Raw genomic sequence first — 11,067 nt, forward strand, 5'->3', positions numbered from 1 at the left:
CTAAGGAGCATTCTGACTGTACTTATTTCAAGACAGATCTGTTTATTCAATGTTACTTTAGGAACAGTCCATGGCACTTTCAGTACTCTTCTTCAGCACCTTCATTCAGATGCATTGCATTTCCAGTATTCTTTTGCATTCAGTGTCTAACTTTAACATGCATATGAAGTGATTGAAAATGCCCTGGCTTACATCAGGCACATCGTATGCCTCAGGGTGACATGTTTGATTTTCAACACTTTAAAGAAGTCTTATGTAGCAGATTTGTCCAAGACAAAGCATCATTTGATATTTTGACTGTCGTTTTTATGAACATTGATTGTGATCCAAGCAAGATAAAATCCCTGATGGCATCAATCTTTCCACCCTTTATCAGGAGGTTACTTATTGTTCCAGTTGTGAGGATTTTGACATCTTTAAATTGAGCTGTAATGCATATTGAAAGCTTAAGGTTTTGATGTTCATCAGCAATACGTGAAGTCCTCCTCACTTTCAGCAAGTAACATGGTGCTATCTGCATATCTCAGGTTGTTAATAAGCCTTCATCCAATCCTTTTTGTTTGCTCAGCATATAGATTGGATGCACATCTTTCCTGATTTTGAATCATATATTAGTCCCTTATTCTGTTCCAATGACTGCCTCTTGATGTATGCAGAGTTTTTTCATGAGCACAATAATGTGTTCTGGAATTCCTGTTCTTAGGTTATCCATAGTTGGTAGTAACGATCTGTAAAGCTGAATGCCTTGCATTGTCAATAAACACAAATCAACCTCTTTTTGGTATCTTCTGCTTTGAGCCATGATCCAGTTGATGTGAGAAATGAAAATCCTTGCTTCACATCTTCTTCTGACTCTGGCTTTAATATCTGGCAGCTTCCCATCAATTTACTGGAACAACCACTATTGAATTATCCTCAGCAAATTGTACTTGTATGAACTATTAATGATGTTGTTTGATGGTTTCTGCATGCTGCATGCATCTTTTTAGTGATGGGTACAAATATGGATCTCTTTAGTTGGATGACCAGATAAGTAGCTTCTAAATTTTTTATAGTGATGACTTAGTGCTTCCAATGATTTGTCAGTCTTGAAACATTGTCAGAATGATAGCTATGAAAAAAATATACATAGATTTTTCTCATTTGTATAGTGAAATAGGGAGACTATATAATTTGATTTAAATTTTTGAAAAGGTGAAGTTGTTTCCTCAATGTTACCTTCCTCTATTATTTTTTCCAACATCAGGAAATAAGGTGCTAGAATTATGGTAAGATAAAACTTTGTGATGCACATCTGAAATGTTGTAAACATTAAAGTACCAATATATCTGGTGGCAATACCCTAAAGGAAGTCCATGAAGAAGACAGTATGACTTTATACATGATAGTAGGATATTCTTTGAAATCCTTGACCAAAATAATATAGCCCAAATCACAAGGTCAGCAGTTTGAAATCACCCATCGGTACTTGAGAAAAATATATGATGCTTTCTACTCCTGTAAAGAGTTACACTCTCAAAAACCCATAGGGGCAGGCCTATTGCATCCTGTAGGTTTCTATGACTCAGAAGCAGCTCAATAGCAGTGAGTTTGGTTTTGTCCAACATTAATAGACTGATCTATTGTCTGGTCTCATGACACCTTCAAACATCTCCATCTGGCTACCAGCGTGTTATTCAGGCTAATAAGGAACAGGGTGCATCGGGATAAGGACTAGACCATTGGTTCAAGTTTTAAGAGCAGAGATCAGATTGTAGTGGTTCAGAGGTGCGATCCAGAACAACAATGTGAACTTTGCCAAAGTGTCAGTAGGTCTACAAATGGGCAAAATGGCCCAACGCAAAAGATGATCTTAACTGGTTATCTGAGCAAAGAAGCACACTGCCTAGATGTCTTCCCGAGCCCTGGGTCAACGTATCTCTATGGTGGTAACTGGCATCTGATTGGTGCACAAAGGAACGGTTTACCACAATTTGTCTTCTTCATATCCTCAATTGAGAGAGAGGGCATGTGACTCAAGGATGAAATTTTTCTCATATGTCAGTATTTATGGAACTGAATTTTCAGCTGTACAATGTGAAGAGATCAGGTTGAGGACATGTTGTTCACTATTACCATGTGGTCCAGATACTGCCTCGGCTAGTTCTATGTCCCCAGCCTAGTTTTCTCAATTATGTAGGAATAATTACTTCAAGACGGATTAGCACAGGCTGAACACTATGAGGTAGAAGCAAAATATGCTCTACTTTTCCCAATTAAGGAGGAAGTTTTGTAGATGTGCTTAATGAGGAAACTGTTTAAAATTGTAAATTAGTTCTTGTAGTACCAAGATCAAAGAGGGGGGCTAATATGCAGACCACAGCCACTAAAGCAACTAAGGGTGGTGATTTGAGTCACACCCTCTAGTAAGATAGGGACTCAAAATACATCCCAACTTAATGCGCCCTCAGAGACAACAGAGAACTTATTTCACAGTGGCACCGCTCACATAGGTATGGAGGATAGGATTTATAGTCTATCACAAAGTGAAGGGCAATGGCTAGAAGGGCCATGTTGAGGAATGTGCAGATCACCTCCAGCTCTCCTATGCATTGGCCTTTCCATAATTGAAAGATTAAATTCCTTATTCCAATATTACCAGTCAAAAACAGTTATTAGTTACCAGTTTTTCAATATGACAGACTCCTAAATGTGATGTTGTTCAGGTAACAGCCATTCAGGTGGGTTACAGATGTCCATGTGATCTGGTTATATTCTCCAAAAGTTCATTTTTTTGTCTTCACCTTTCCTGATCTATGGAAGAAAACTGTTCCTTTACTCTGAATTTTCTTGAGATACCGACATAGATAGATTTTCCCTGCTACACAACCCATTTGATCATTTCTTTATCTATAGTTTTGCTTCTTTTTCAATTTGCCCATATGTTTCCACTGAGAATGTGCTGTGCTTGATCAGATTGCTGGCAGCAAGAACAACAATGAAAGTGCTTACATTTCAGCTCAGCCCCATTCAGGTGAGAAGAGGCTATCTTGACAGGAAGAATTGTGTCCTGAACATTCCTGATCCAGAATTTTAACCTAACTTCCCTAGTAAACCCCCTACTTGTGAGATTGTCTGAGTCCTAAGTGGCCTAGGCTAGGCAATGAATTATTGAGTTCAACTAAGACATGGAGTCAAAATTGGTGAGAAGGTTAAAGGGGGCATGCTTCATGCTTTTATACAAGAAGCTATGGTCTTAGGCTGATTGATTTTACTCATCTTTCACCTTATGAGCCAAAAAGAGGTCAAACATGTTTCCCATACACTTTCAACTGTACTCAAACTTAAATTCTGAGCACTCCATCTGCAGAAATCTATGGAAGACAGTGGAAGTAAAATTTCCAGTTGCAGAGTCCACCTGTGGAGTCCACATCCTTGGAATCCATTCCGACCATGAACCATTCCATGGAATCCATTCCGACCATGAACCATGGCAGGAGGCCTGCTGGTGTTTTCATTGAGCTGCTTCTACCACCAGCCTCTAGGCAGGAGCAAGAGGAGGTTTTCTACTCCTATAAAGAGCTACAATCTCTGCAACCCACAGGGACAAATTCATCCTGTCTTACAGGGTCCTTATTAGTCCTCGTTGACTCTATGCCAGTGAATTATTGACCAGAGATATGAATTGTTTTGCACTCTGGAAGAATTCTTTATAAAATGGATTAACTCCACCCCTCTCCAGCCAACCCCTGGGATGGGGGCAGAATCCCTTAGTGGCTTTCCTGGGTAGGTCCTTGATGGATGGAAGAGTAATAGAAGTAACATAGTCATGAGTCATACCCTATGAATCATGCATTGACCGCTTTTGTCTGTTGGTTTTGGACCAATATTACAAGGTCTTCTATTTAACTTAATGTACATATCGCAATCATGGTTCTATTCCTGTTTCTTTAGTCCCACTCGCAACTATGGTTTGTTGATCCATAACCTGCATGATTGTGTTAGGCTGGATTCTCTAGAGAAACAAAACCAGTTCCCTTATGAAAATATAAATATAAAAATAACTAAATATAAATATATATATACACACACACACACACACACACACAGCGGGAAAGACTATAACAGTTTAACAGCTAATTAGTCCACAGAAGTACAGAGGGTTCGGTTCAACTTACATCTTTGGAAGTTAATATTCTGGAAATCCTTCAACTCCAGTGTGCTGCTGATTCCAAGGTCAAGGAAGCAGACAGCAGAGTCCTCCTTCAGGCAAGGCAAGCAGTGCTGCCCAGCAGGAGAGGTCACCAACAATCAGTAGCTCAGGTGCTTAGCAAAGCATGCCTGGATGGGATATGGAATGCAAGGTGACAGGATCCACCAGCCCAAAGCTCAAGAGATGTACATACCAGTAGTGTGGTGAAACAGGTCTAGAAGTTGCCTCAAGCTCTCGCTGCAGGATCCACGGGTTGGCTTGGCCCACAGGTGGTGTAGCTCACAGACTGAGGCAGAGAACTAGTTAAAGCAGCAGCATGTTCCAGCATACTCTTATACCAGAGAGCGAGGGGGGGGGGGCGGACCTTGCAGAGGCACTTATCTCTTTGCCCTCCAATCATACTGCAATCTGATTAAATCCCACATGTTCCTATTGGCCAGGTCAGCACAATAAACCTAACTATCACAATGATTCTGTGATAATTTCCAGTATTCTTTATGTGTGGCTATGAATCAGAGAGACTAGTCCCTGGAGAAGGGCATCATACTTGGCAAAGTAGAAGGACAGCAAGAGAGGAAGGCCCTCAATGAGATGGATTGACACCATAATTTCCACAATGGACTCACACTTAACTAATGTGAGGATGGCACTGAACCAGGTAATGTTTCCCTCTATCCCTATGAGTCAGAACAATGTAATGGCACCTAACAACAGCGACATGAATCCTTGGATGCCATCATGACTTTGTGTTCATGGTCCCCCTCATCTGAGTGTGTGTCTTTGTGTTTTTCTGTACTTTGCCGTATTTAAGACTTAATAAATTATCTCCTTAAATTATATTTAAGTTTTGTAGTCTATTTTGTACCCTAAAACATAATCATTAAATAAATTTATGTTGTTGTTTTGCGGCAACGCAAAAAAAAGGAATGTCAGTAGAATGCTGCCTAGGAGCCGTTGTACAAATGGTTGCTGGAAGCCTTTGTGTAAAATGTTCTCAAATAGTTTTGCTTTATGTCAGCTATCTTAGCAACCCCTGCTCAGGAAAATCTATTCTGTCATCACCTAGGCTTTAACTCATCCTTCTTTAAGCAAAGAGCCAACTGCTACATTTCGAAAGAGAACAAGCTTAAATTGATCTGATCTATAATAACCAATGAGCCGTGGAGGTGCATTGATTGTGTTGGGGTATGATCTGCAAGGTCAGCAGTTCAAAACCACCAGCAGCTTCGAGGGAGAAAGAATGAGATTTCCATGCCTGTAAATAGTTACTGTCTCAGAAACTCACAGGGGATTACATTGAATCAGCCTCGACTGGATGGCGGTGAGTATAATTAATCATCAATCCCACCCCCATCAATTCCTCTTTAGCCTTTTCCTCTGCTACAGTGTATACTGTATACAATTACTTTAGTAATATCTACTCCAAACAGGGCATTTGAAATTCATTACACTTTCCCTTAAAAAAAATCTATGTATCTTTACCATTTTGTACATGCCTGTTTCATCATGTCCGATGGGACATTTCTCCAGTCTGGACTAATCTAAAACTTTCACTATGTAATCTTGTTGTATTATAACACAATATGCACTATTACTATGGAAACTAAAACTTAGACAGCATAATTTACTCTCTTTACCTGATAGGATTCTGGTAGCATCAAACATAAGATTGCTTCAAATAGTTGAGGTTATTTAAATTTATTTGCCACCTACCCTAAACGATGTTAAAAAACAAATATCTATTTCAGTTTCTTTGGGGAACACTTAGAAATCCTTTTTATTTTATTAGTGGAAGGAGATAAGTAACATTGAGCAAATTCTGATCAATGAAGTCAAGCAGTTTAACCACTGACAAGTCTGTCAGTTTGTCCTCCTGTGCTGGCTTTGTGATACCGTGATACTGGAAGCTGTGTGCAAATGCCAGTAGTGAACCCAAAGGGAACTGGTTCCAGTGGAACTTCAAGATTAAAACAGACAAGGAGGAAGGACCCAGCTCCCTATCTTGGAGGGAGGAGAGCAGTTTCTGGAGAAGGGCATTAAGCTTTGTAAAATAGAGGGCAGTGAAAGAGAGGAACGCCCACAATGAGACGGATTGACATCGTAGTTGCCACCATGGGCTGAAACAGAAGAACAAGTGTGAAGAGGGCACAGAACCAGGGAGAATTCATCCTGTCATTCTGAGTCAGAACCTGCTTAACGACATCTATGCATACCGATTTTTATAGTTTATGGAAACCTTATGCATAGCTTCTACGCATGGTCAGATGCTGAGTGCCTACTAAGTGGAAGCCAAGCATTGTCAGAGATAATGCCACAGGATGACCCCCTTGGGTCCCGGGGTACTCAAAATGTGACTGAGGAAGAGCTTATTTCTGGATGTAGTATTGACCATAGCCTCAGTTGAGTAACGTCGGTGAGAGTGGACCTTCAGGATCTTCATTTGTTCAAGGGGCAGGGTTCCAGGTAAGAAGAAACAGCTGCCAAAAGTCTGCTAATGATTGGAGCTTTGAATGTGCAAAGTATGAATCTAGGAAAATTGGAAGGGGTCAGAAATGAAATGGGTCACATAAAGATGAAAAGACTAGGCATTGATCTGGACTGGATTGGTATTGGCCAGTTTGAGACAGAAAATCTTATTATTTACTATGCTGGAAATAACACAATCAAGAGAAATGATAGGGCATCAGTTATCCAAGAGAGTACTGCAAAGTAAATGGTGAAGTACAATACTATCTGTGAGAAGATTATATCTAGTCTCCTTCAAGGGAATCCAAACAATATAAATATTATTTAATTTTAGGCACCAAGCACAAAAACTAGTGATAAAGAAACTGAAGAATTCTACCCAGCTCTCTAGTCTGGTCTGATATTGATCAAAGATGCAACGGAGATGCATTGACAATTGGAGATTAGAATGCAAAAGTTGGAAAAAAGAGGAAAGAATATTAATTGTAATATACAGACTTTATTATAAAAACAAAGTTGAAGATCACATGATAGAATACACAGAAATCAAAGTACCAACAATTGATAAAAAAAAAAACCAAACTGGTCTGTGTTGAAATAAGTAAAGCCAGAATGTTCCTTAGAGGCAAGAATGATAAGACTTTATGTTATATATTTTTGGATATATTGTCAGCAGAGACCTGTCCCTGGAAGACATCATGTTTGGTAAAATAGAGGGGCAGCAGGAGATGGATTGATAATTCTGTGGCTGTGACAAAGAGCTCAGGAACAGTAACAATTGTAAGGATGGGGCAAGACCAGCCAATGGTTTGTTCCACTGCGCATAATGTCGGCACCTAAGAACAATAAAAACAGCAAGTTAAGTGGTTATTTCTTACCCTGTATCAAAGTAAGTAATGCAGGTATAAAAAAGAGATATGCACATTTATGTTTGATTTAAAAAAATAGAATGGCTTTCCACAAATGTTCAGATAATGTTCTTTAGCTCCTGACTTTTCCCCATCAAGTAGCTATGTGCCTCTGAGTTCCAATAACATCCAAATGAATAAAATATTAGCTCTGTCTCTCTTTAATATTTTCTCATAATGTATCTAAATGATACACCAGCTCATGACCCATTTGTCTGAATTTTCTTCTTATTTTCCTCTTGGAGTTTTCTAATTAGATCATTGAAAATCTCTGTGTGTGTGTGTGTGTGTGTGTGTATGTTTCTTATCTTTCCCTTAAGAGCCAAGTTCACAACCATTCCATTTCCTCTCTCCATAAGCCCAAAGGTGCAGTGCATTGCTGCAGAGAGGCAGCTTGAATAAGTTATGTTGCTTCTGTCTCCTGACAAAATTGATTTTCCATTTTGGAAATATTCTTAAATGAAAAAAATGTATGAACAGTAACATGAGAGAGCAGATGCATATTTATTTTGAGCTCCATACAAAATCTTACCATCTATGCAAAAATCTGTAAAATACAATTAGTCACTTGGGTTTAATAATTTCTGTTCATTTTCCTTAACACCATGAAATAATATCTGTTTTTTCCCCTAAACCATTTCATCCCTTTAGAATCAGCAAGTTCAATCCCTCCTTCCTTCCTCCTGTTTCCTGCTTTCATTCCACCTTGCTCCTGTGTACCTCACTTTTTCCTTTCTCTCTGGAATAAAAAGTCATCCTGAACAATAACCACAGTGCACATAACCCTGAAGGCAGTGCACATTTGTAGACTACCGACACCAAGGAAAAGGGACTTAGAAATCTGATTTGCCTCAATTTTACCATGCTCATTAATTAATTTCTTTTGTGAGTTCCTACTATTAAAGAATTAAAACAAATCAATGTCAGTAGGTTGAATATTTTCACGTTTAGTATCTAATTTAATTCATAACAATGATCTAATACCCAACCCGTATCACAGTCAGGGGATCAAAATGGTTTGATTTTAAAAATTTAAGTATCTCATATCCTAGCTTTGTACAAAATCACATTGACCATTTTTTATTGTGAAAAAAACTAAGGCCCAATTAGGTAAATGGAATTGATTTGTTCAATTTCTAATATAAGTGACTTCATGGTACATAAATCATGCAAGCTATTCTTCAAAATTATCATTTAACCTCTGCTTGTTCAATATTAGTGGCAAGAAAATCACCATCACTATTTCCTGATAGCTTATTTATTAGATATTTCTTCATTATATTAACCTAAAATTGACCTCTTTAAAAATTAACGGTGATTGATATTCAATCCCTTGTGATGTAAATAACATTGTTAAGACTTGATGGTGGCCAAATCAGTGAGTTATTTTTAGAAGGTTCATGAGTATCAGATATATTTTGTACACCCCAACCCACTGCTATAGGGCCAATTATGACTCAGAGTATGGTTTTGGAGGCTGTAAGTCTCCATGGGCATGATGGCCTCATTTTTGTCTCATGAAAGGCTGGGGGTTAGCAGTCCAATGATTATCCGAAAGCACCAAAAACAGGTGCTAGAAGAAGGTCGTATTCCTTGATCTTATCATTCTTGACTCTAAAGAGTACTCTGGCCATACTTCTTGCAAGACAGCTGGTTTCTTCTTTCAATGGTCCATGGGCCTTCTGGTGTTCTCCAGCACCACACTTAAAATGCATCAATACTTCTTCAACCTTCTTTATTCAGTGTCCAACTTTCACAGGCATAGGAGACAATCCAAAATATCATGGCTTGGGTCAGGCACACTTAAGTCCTCAAAGAAACAGCCTTGTTGCTAACACTCTAAAAGAGATCTTGTGCAGCAGATTTACCCAATTCAGCTCATCTTTTGCTATCTTGACTCCCAATCCCATGAGCATTGATGGTGGATCCATGCAAGAAGATATCCTTGACAATGTTTTCAGTTTATTAGGATGCTAGCTATTGGTCCAATTGTGAGGATTCTGTTTCCTTTATATCAATTGTAATCCAAATAGAAGGCTGTCATCCTTGATCTCTGTTAGCAATTTCCTCAAGTCCTCTTCACTTTCAGCAGACAAGGCTGTGCCCTTTGCATCTTGTGGGTTGTTAAAAACATAAGCATAGCTCAAAGAAACCTGATAGAACAAAGAAGAACTATGTGTTTGGGGTATGTTCTTCTAAGGCTGTACAGCTTTCTCATAAATTGGCTAGTGGTTCCGAACCACTCACCTAACAGCTAGCAACCCAACTCACGAACAACTCTGCCAGCAGAGCTCCGTTTATTTTCAAGAACCAGAGGTAAAATGCTAAATTGAGCTTCTTGTGAAACAGCAATTCTGTTGACTTTGATTTTTAAATTGTGATATGAATATTTGGATAACAACATAGGAATATATATGTGTGTGTGTGTATGTGTGTGTGTGCACGCACACACACACTTCTGAGGATTTGCCATTGTCCTATTTTATTTGGTAAAGTTAGCTTTTATGCAATTCTGTTCCCTTAGACTTTATTTCCCAGTCTAAGGAGATATCCTAAAGGAGGACTCTCTTGATCCCTTGTGAACACTGATAGACATTTGTGACCAGAGGTCGTAGTCGAAACAGATTTCTGATGGACTCCATTGAAAGAATTGAGCAATAAAATAATCTGAGGTTTTAATTGCATTATGATAATTTGTTTGACAAGACAGATGAGACATAAAGTAAATGTTCTGAATCAACTATATGGTCTTAGGATAGTAGTAAAGAAATAATAGAAAAATAATTGTTAAAGAGAAATGGAATGGTCTTTAATTTTTCACATTCTAGAATTTTCCATTAAATTTTCTAAAACTAGATCTATGTTAAAATTTGTCATTCCATCTGTTCTTCACAGTCTTTTTCCCTACAATAACATGCTGTAATACCCAGGATTGTATACTGATTTCAAATATAAATTTAGTTATCATTTTGCTTTGAGAGGAAATTCAATCAGTCCGTTCGCTCTATATGGTTGTTGGTTTTTGGTGTATATTATTAAGACAAAGACAATAAAACTGATCAAATTTTTTTTCCAATATGGTACTTATACTTTAAATTGAAATGAGTCAAGCATCTCCATATACCACAGATTGAAAAGGAGTCATAAATAACGTAGACAATTTGAAATTAAAAGAAACAAAACAAAATTTTAAAATTCCAAATCTAATTAATCCTCCCCAGAATAATTTTATCTGATAAATATTATCATAGTAGAAATGTTAAGCTAATAGAAAACCAATAGAAAACATGAAGTCATTAACTAGCAGAGACTTTGCTTTGTTGCAATAGCTAACATTTAGGATATGCACTAACAATGATGGTAGAGAAAAGGTACTTTTGTATCATGTTACATAAAAGTGCTTAACAGCCCTTCTTTTATTTTGTCCAGTTATTTGTTTCTAAATAATTTTAACGAGCCATAATTATTATAGCATGCAATTCAATAGTTCAATCATATCAA

This window comes from Tenrec ecaudatus, chromosome 2 (genome assembly GCF_050624435.1).
Source record: "Tenrec ecaudatus isolate mTenEca1 chromosome 2, mTenEca1.hap1, whole genome shotgun sequence".
Classification (NCBI taxonomy): domain Eukaryota; kingdom Metazoa; phylum Chordata; class Mammalia; order Afrosoricida; family Tenrecidae; genus Tenrec; species Tenrec ecaudatus.